The sequence below is a fragment of the Ricinus communis genome, chromosome 1, assembly GCF_019578655.1.
Source record: "Ricinus communis isolate WT05 ecotype wild-type chromosome 1, ASM1957865v1, whole genome shotgun sequence".
In the NCBI taxonomy this organism is placed as follows: domain Eukaryota; kingdom Viridiplantae; phylum Streptophyta; class Magnoliopsida; order Malpighiales; family Euphorbiaceae; genus Ricinus; species Ricinus communis.
The window spans coordinates 20,246,999-20,255,537 of NC_063256.1; the positions used below are offsets into that span (position 1 = coordinate 20,246,999).

The following is an 8,539-nucleotide window of genomic DNA, read 5'->3' on the forward strand; positions in this document are numbered from 1 at the left end:
TAGTTTGTTCATACATTTTTTTGAGTAATTATCAAAAAAGATGAACAAACATTAGCATCATGACTATAAATACCACAAGTACCACATACCTCATTGCTTAGTGTGATTTTGGTTGAAGCAAGTATCTTAACTTGCTTAGTTTAGCTATTTGTATAGATATCTCACTATTAGATACTACTTCATCCACTTCTACTCTTTTTTTCCTCGCACTCTTTTATTGAGAATTGGCTCCTAACATTTTAAAGATATCATAAACCTCATTAGTTGTCTTCTAAGCATAGCACCACAGCTGCATTATCAAACCATACATTAATATTGTTATGTTAACCCATCATAAAATGGCTGGTTGGTTACTAGAAGTGGGTATCCATGGTGTGGGTATTGTAATAAAAGTAATTTGAAGCAATACCATGCTTTTGTGAGAGGACTCAATATCCTTTTGATAAAAAATAGAGATTTTAGCTCTTTGGTCTTTTGATGTGAATAAAACTTACTCATAAACTTTTGATAAACTTCATCCCAAATTCTCAATGAATTAGAAGGCAAGGTCATTAAACAAGCCTTTACTTTATCTTTTAATGAATAAGGGAAACACCTCATTCTCAACTGATCTTCATTTAATCCAAATAATAGGAAAGTATGAACTATAACATAGAATTCTCTAATGAAAGTTAATGCATCCTTACTAGGCACATTATAAAATCAAGGAAGCATACTAAAGTAATATTCTTAAGTTCATAATGTCTAGATGCATCATCTAGAACTATGCATGAAGTAGTGTTGCCAATTATATGTTGTGAATAATATTTCATAGTTATTCGACTTTTAGGTGCTACTTCTTTTCATTGATTTGCCATAATTTCAATATCTTCTTCTGATTATTCTTCTAGTCTTTCCTCAACTTCCTCTCCTTCTTCTAGATTTTATGGTATAAACTCCCTCTCCACTTCTTGATCCTCTTTTGCCTTTTTAATAGTTGATCTTAAATTGTAGGAATTTTAAATTAATAAATCATCTGATTTACTTTTCCTGCTAGGCATACAAAACAAAAGAAAGTTTCAGATTTAAAAACTTTGAGAAAAAAATTTTAAAAACAAACACAAACATAAACAACAAAACAAAACTTATCAATTAATCAATAAAATAAAATTTGAACACATTTTCTCAGCAGTGATACTAAAAACTTGATGTATCAAACTTAATACTTGCAAGTGCATGAACTAGTAAAAATAGTAAAATATTCTGAGGTCGATCTCTCAAGGAACTATGAGACTACTTATTATAAAGACTAATTATCAACACAAAACACTACAAGTAAATCCAAACACTCTAAACCAATATTTTAAGATTTCATAAAATAAATAATAAACTAATAAAGTAAATATGCAGATGAGATGATTTAAGAAAACTATATGGTAAAAGCAGTATCTAGCCTAGCCAATTACTTAGAACTCCTTTTGTTTTAACACTAAAAACATATCTAATGAATGAGACAGTAATATTCATTTTTTTTTAGTCACTCAAGCTAATGATGCAACTAAAGTTTCTTATATCAATATAGATTGAAGTAGTAAAAATGGTGCTTCTAATACATTCAACCTAAATATTTATATAACAATTATTATTACTGAATTAATATGATTGTTAACTAGTAATAACAACTAAAACTAATAAAGATATGTTAACAAAGAAAGCATTCACTAAATATACAAATAATAAGGTTCATACAAAGTAAAAAGACTAAATTAAACACTATAAAAAATTTAGCCTAACATATTTAATCCCATGATCATGATAATTAAGTAATTAAACACAAAAAATAACAAGAAAGTAAAAACTCCTTAAAGATCCAAATCTCCTCAAGGCAAGAAGATGATTAGTCCTCACTCTTCAACCCTAAAAAGTTTTCTTTGATCTTAAAAGAATAACTAAAAACCAACTAAAAAGTATCTATGAAAAAGAATTGTAAAGAGAAGTGCAAGAACGGTGGACAGATGTAGGAGATGTAGCAGAGAGCTAATAGGAGAGATCTCTCCACATCTTCTAAAACTAGATTTGCAGAGATGTATATGGAGAAGACTCCACCAAGATAAGCCAATTACTTAGAACTTCCTTTGTTTTAACACTAAACACATATCTAATGAATGAGACGGTAATATTTATTTTTCTTTAGTCACTCAAGCTAATGATACAACTAAAGTTTTTTTATATCAACATAGATTTGAAGTAGTAAAAATGGTGTCTCTAATACATTCAACCTAAATATTTACATAATAATTATTATTACTCAAGTAATATGATGGTTAACTGGTAATAACAACTACAACTAATAAAGATATGTTGACAAAGAAATCATTCACTAAATATACAAATAAAAAAGTTTATACAAAGTAAAAATGTTAAACTAAACACTAAAGAAAACTTAGCCTAACATATTTAATCCCATGATCATGGTGATTAAATAATTAAACATAGAAAATAACAAGAAAGTAAAAACACTTTCAAGATTCAAATTTTTTCAAGGCAAGAAGATGATTGGTCCTCACTCTTCAATCCTAAAAAGTTTTATTTGATCTTAAAAGAATAACTAAAAACCAACTAAAATGTTTATGAAAAAGAATTGTAAAGAGAATTGCAAGAATGGTGGACATATGTAGGAGATGTAGCAGAGAACAGATGGGAGAGACCTCTCCACATCTTCTAGAACTAGATTTGCAGAGATATATATGGAGAAGATTCCATCAAGATAAGTCTTCCTAAAAATAAATATACCCAATATAAGTCTATTTCATAGATAAAACTATAGGGGCATGTTTACTTGTATATAATTTTTTCCATTTTAATTTTATAGTTTTTAAGGAAAATGAAAACTTTTAATTTTCATAGAAAATTTATAAAATATGTTTACTTTATACTTTTTTATTTTCTATTTAGGTAATACTTTAAATATATATAGGGTAGACTTGAAATAAATGAAGTGAAAACTCATTGTTTTCATTTGAAAAGAAGTGATTTCTTATATAAAGAAAAATATATAAAAGATGTTAAACTTGTTTTCAAAAAATTTTCAAAGTTTAGTTATAAATTTGAAAACTAAAAACTATTTTTAATTTACATTTTAGAAAAATAGTACAAATAAATATAAAGTTCTATTTTCTATTTTCCTTTAAAAAAAATTTTAAAAACTGACATAGTTTTCTATAATCAAATAGGCTCTAGATATCTTTATCTCTACCAAATATTATTTCATAATAAATCCAATATAAATCTTAATAATTATACAAAATGACTAAAATATTTCTATGTAAATAGTGATTTTTGGCCAGCCCATTAAAATATCCATTCCACGCATCTCGGTCTTTGAGTCTTGATACAAACATTCGAATTAGGCCTATTTTTAGTATTTTGCTTCATAATTCCTTCTCTTGATTAATATTACCTGAAAATAGATAATTAAGTTTAAATGAGATATAAACATTTATTTTCACCATATTATATATATAAAAAATATATCATTAAAACTCTAAAATATTATAAATAACTATACATAATTTGTATCTATCAATCTGTTATATATATATATATATATATATATATATATAATGGTAAATTCAGATTTTCAGAAAGTAGGAATGATTGATTACCTTCTAATGACCTACCCTACGTTTACGTTTCCATCATCATATGAAATGCAGGTAACATGTGAAACAAGGATATAATGAGTTTCGCAAGAAAATATAAATAGATGTTGGAAGGAATGGTTGTGCCTAGACTGACGATAATATTCTAGTCCCACGCTAATTAACAACAAACGAACACATGTAGCTTATATAATCCTAGACCAAGTTAGCACGTGATTTTCTTTCCATTCAACTGTCTTGTTTTGAAATGGATGCAGGTTAATTTCCAGGTTGAGGTTTGACAAAAAATAGCACTCAACTTTGACAAAGTAGTGATATTCTAGTTGTCCATCTTTTGCAATAAGCAATTAAGCTCTCCATAGCTGAACCTAAACCTCACTGCTATTTAAGGTACATGCTAATTCTAATTCCTTGACCTAGTAGATAAAATCATATATTCCCAAACATTGGATATTCAAAATTATGGCATATGTCAATTGCAGCTGGAAATTAGCAATACCATCGAACAGGTGTGTATAGAAAATGCCAAAGATTATTTGGATAGGAGGAAAGGGAAGGTTGCAAGTAACTGTCTAATGATCAGAAATAACTCTCTTCTGCTCGACTCATCTTAATTAATGGCCACCATTGACATTTACTGCGATAATTACAAAGAAAAATAAATTGTAGATATATACAAAAAACAAAGAGAGAATGAGGAGATCTCCAATGTTTTTGAGCTCAAAACACACAACTTAACAATTTAAATCAAGAAAGAGAACCTACATTGAGAGAGAGAGACATGGAGGTGTTCAGTGAGTGGCGGAGCAAGGCTGGCCAAGCGCTGAGAATGGCGGAGAATTTTGGGGGACTAGAAATTTAGAGTGTTGGGAGAAAACTGTAAGAGTGCACAGAATAGGAAAATCATCGATTTTTAATTACAAAAATAGCAACCACAATACGTAGCCGACATCTGGTTGCTAGCTTTAAAATATTCAGTTAAACAGTAAAACAGTTGCCATTTAACATAATGTGCTCAGTGACCACATAGCATGTGATGGCTATTTTTAAGCTACCGGCCAAATAAAATGGTTGCGAAATTAAACAGCGAAATTGGATGCTATTTTAGAGGGAAGATTCACTTTTTTTTAGAAAGTATTTTACCATTCGTAAAAGTGCTACTTGGCAAACTTTAAAAATTGCACTTATCAGAAGTAAAATCAGATAGCTTGACTACCACGCCTTATGGGAAGGATGTTCCTTGCAATGTTGATAGTACGCTTGTGCTAAATATAAAGAATATTATGAGTCAGAGTTGGCGAGTGTCCTTATCTCACACATACAGGGAAGAAAATATGGCTGCAGATTGAATGACGTCTTATGCTGGGAATTTACCTATTGGCCTGCATGGTTTTCATGAAGGCGCTTTGGGTATTGTAGATATGTTGCTGAAGGATGTGATTGGCGTCAATTTTCCAAGCATTATTTAGTTCGTCCTTGTTGTCTCCTTTGTATAAAAAAAAACTAAACTTATCATCTTTAAGTGGTCGAATTTCCTGCTAAATTTAGGCCTGTAGTTTAGCAACCACATCAGTATTGTCGCTAATATAACGACCATTTATGTGGTTGCTAAACTCCAACTTTTGATGTGCTTATTAGCGACCACAGAACGTGGTTACTAATTATTTAGTCAATATTTTGGTCACTATGTAGTTGCTAATTTCTAAAAAAAAAATTTTATTTTTCTAGTGATAACATAATAGTAGCTAAATAATAACTACTCGTATGTGGTACCTAATTTTGAAAACTTAAATTAAATAGAAACAATATCTTTAAATAAAAAATTTCACACTTTTTAAAAATAAACAAAAAAAAGTATTGAAAACGTTTTTTAAAATTATTAAGATATGTCTGAAAAACTTTCGAAGAGACTGTCTAAAATATCTCTAACATGAAAACTTAGCCTATTTTTAAGTTCCTATATAACCTAGGTTCAAAAAGAAATCTTCGGCAACTTTAAATAATCAACTGATATTGCTTAGCATATTTTGATAAGTATGAACTTGTGGAACAAAAGTGTGCAAAGGTGGAGATGTAGCAAGTCGGCATAGCTTTTCCGTGCATTGCAAGCATGAGAAACATGTAAATCATGACAGGGATTTCCATTTTTTCCTTTCTTTTGTCGCATAGTTGTGTTAAGTTGACTTGAAAAATTCAGTATTAATGGAATGATGATAATTTAATGTTGGTTTCTATTTGTTTATAGCCTCTGACAAGTTGGTCAGAAGTGGGAGGCACAAGGGGCAATTGGCAAACTGCTTTTGGTTGTATCCGTGTCTCCTTTTACACTGATGCAACAAAGGAGCTTTTGGCATCTAACATCGCACTTCAGAATATACGTACTTTTGCTCCTTTGTCAAAAGTCTACCCAACCAACTATCGAATCAGAAGTGGAAAACACTGTCATTACGACGTTTCTTAATCTTCAGAAATAACAATTATAAATGCAGATCGTCCCACTTTCTCCAATTTTATACACTATTAATATACACTAGCTTCCAAGGCCACCATCCAATTCAACCAGCCGAGTTGACTGGTCCAAAGAGGCCTTATCGTCCACTCTGGACCACATTATAATGTGCTCCGGTTAGTTATAAACACCACCGTTAAAGTTTTGACGTGTATATTTTTTTAAAATTTATATTCATTAATTTAATACTAAATTTTATTAATTTATATTCATTAAACATATACTGAATGTTTATTGTTTAAATGTTATAGGTTTGATGTTTATTGATTTTATCTTATTAAAAAAGATATTTGTATTATAATATAAATATTTGTAAGATAATCTTAGTTTGACGTTTTCTTTATTTATTAACTGTAGAGATGATTTATATTATATTTATGTTATATATGTTTGCTTCAATAAATAAAATAAATATGGTATTCATTAATAATGAATATTTATTAATAAAACTAATAAATATTATGCTTATAAATAATAAAAATTTATATCGATTATAAAAATATTTTAATATACATCACAAAAATAATGAATCTAACTTTAATAAAGAATTAATATCATTTTTATCTGAAAGTAATTATTTCATAGTGATTTGAGAAACATATATATAAAGTTATAACTACTGAATTAACAAGAATAAATTAATGAACATGTAAATCATAAATTATGAACATTCTTCACTAAAATAATGAGCATTTAAAAATTGACGGAATACAAAATAAACATTGTTATAGTAAAAATGAATATTATCCTATGAATAATGAATATTGATATCCATTATGAAAATATATGACTTTTGGTTATGCAATTATCAATTATATATTGATAAAATTATTAAAATTGTCAAATATATAAAAAAATTAGTTTATTCACTAATAATATAAAATTTTAGTATATGAAGATTTTCTAAAAGAATATATTATATTAGTTTTAATAGATAATTTATTTTATTATTTACCGAAAGTATATTGATTTTAAATTCTCCAGAGTATAACTAATTGAAAAAATAAGGTGTTACTAATTATGTTAATTTTTAAGTTTTATTTACCTATAATATAAATAAATACATATATAATTTTTAAGTTTTATTATATATAATTTTAAGATTTAAAATTCTTTAACAGTGTTATTATACTTTTACACGTTTTGACATGTGTACTTATTTTTAACATATAAAATTTAAGTCTATGTATAAAAATAATTAAGAAAGACATTAAAAATATTTAATTTATTATTATTTATAAAAATATTATAAATATTTATAAAATATTAAAATTTCTATTTTGATTTTATCCATAGACTCAATTTATATTATTATTTAAATTCAAAATAATTATAACAATCATACAATGCGTAATTAAAAACTTAATTTTTATAAATATAAAAATATTTACTTGATATATATTTTAAAATCTATAACATTAATTTTATATAATTTATTTATTATACATTTAAATTTTTTTTTTTTAAAATAACTAAAGAAACGGGATAGTAGTCCTGCATGTATCCTCTGTCTCGGGTCACACTGCAAGGTGGACCGGGGTGCAGGGCATGAATTGCCGATCCAAAGACCAAGTTTAATTTTTTTTATTTCTTTTATAAAAATTCTTGAGTTAACTTAATGATAAAATTAAAAGGCATTAGTAAAAAATTCAAAAATAATTCTTACTCAAATAATAAAGATTTATATTCATATTCTCCAATGGGGTTATCAAAACTTTTTCAATTTGTAATTCAATGATTTATGTAATTAGAGAGCAATTAGAGAAAAGAAAACAAAGAAAATTTTAGGATTTTTTAAGGTGTAAATCGAGTTTAATCCTACTTTAGTTTATTTTTGTTTTGTGTTTAGTTACAGAATAGAGATATACTCAAACATAAACTATTATCATTTTCAATTAAAATTGAAATATTTAAACTCAGACAAATTTAATTTTCAACACTTAAACTGATATACAAAATATATGTTCTATAAAATAAAGTTTATTTATAACAATAATTATATAGTTAAGAGAAAATATTAAAAATAAATATGAAAAACATGCTTGTAATTTCAGCATTTTACAGCTTTAAATTTATTTTATTTAACAAATAAAGATATGCGGTTTACTCTATTAGCAAAATATAGTATATCTTGTAGAGAATAAATGGACCATTAAGAAATTAATTCTTAAGTTATGTTAATGCTCTTTTACGTTATAAACTCTTTCATACTCACTTATATATTCAATGAAATATAATTTATAATTTTTTCAATAATAGTTGCACTAGAAAAAGTTATATGAACTGTGCTAGCTCAAAGACCAATATAAACCCATGGTCATAGACTAACACGATATATAGTAGTCAATAAATTAAACGAGTTTCAAAATAAGTTCATTCTCAGATAACG

General features: G+C 26.8%; 1 non-coding gene across 1 annotated transcript; it reads left to right on the forward strand.

The window, feature by feature from the left end:
- Positions 1–364: 364 nt before the first annotated feature.
- On the forward strand, positions 365–472 carry LOC112534907. Its single transcript, XR_003079134.1, has one exon. It is a non-coding gene; the product is annotated as a small nucleolar RNA R71 (small nucleolar RNA).
- Positions 473–8,539: the final 8,067 nt, after the last annotated feature.